Below are 934 nucleotides of genomic sequence, written 5' to 3'. Positions count from 1 at the left end.
CTCCTCCTTCCCCGCCCCGCCTCTCTTTTTGGAGACAATATACCACTGTGTAGCCCCTGCTGACCTGGTGCTCACTGTATTACCCACTCAGGCCTTGGTCTCATGGCAGTTTGCTTTCTCCTTCCAAGTGCTGGAATTAACAGATGTGTACAACACACTTGACAATATCTTGTGCTTTCCTGACATGAGAAATCTACTGCTTCCACATGCTCAGAGGCAGATTAAGAGGCATGAATGAGAAATGACAGCTGGTGGTGTCAGTGGTCACTCTAGTGTCACTTGGGAGACATGCCTGTTGGGGGCTGTCTTGATTTCCTTATTGGAAGACATCGGGAGGGAGGTCATGTCTCCCACTGGACCATGTGAATGAATGGAGGGGAGAGGATACGCCCTTAGCGCTCTCTGCTTTCTAATGTGGATGTGATAAGAACAGGAGGGGGCAGTTCTGGATGCCTTTGGTTGCCTCTGTCACAGTAAATCAAAACAAGGAGAAGGAACTAAAACACTGTTTTCTTTTGTTTTTTAATTTAAAAAGTGTGTGTGTGTGTGTGTGCATGTGTGTGTGTGTGTGTGTATGTGTGTGTGTATGTGTGTGTGTGCATGAATGTGTATGTGCCATGGTGCATCGTAGACTCAGAACAGCTTGAGGGAATTGAGTCTCTCTCTACCATGGAGGCTGTGTGTTTGAACTCAGGTTGTCAGACTTGGTGGCAAGCCCCTTTTCTCTAAGCCATCTCACTGGGCCCTTTCTGCCTTCTCTGTTTGAAATTAGTTGTTAGCATACAAAGTAATGGCTTTTGTTAAGACATTTTCCTACATATGTGTCGCTGTACTTTGTTTTCGTTTGTCTGTTTCCCCTAGTTCCCACCCTGTTGCCTTCCCCTGTACCCCATGTCCCCCACATTGGTTCCTACCCTGTTGCCTTCCCCTGTAC

Source organism: Mastomys coucha, unplaced genomic scaffold, assembly GCF_008632895.1.
Source record: "Mastomys coucha isolate ucsf_1 unplaced genomic scaffold, UCSF_Mcou_1 pScaffold21, whole genome shotgun sequence".
Classification (NCBI taxonomy): Eukaryota; Metazoa; Chordata; class Mammalia; order Rodentia; family Muridae; genus Mastomys; species Mastomys coucha.
Note: the sequence above shows the minus strand (reverse complement) of the source record.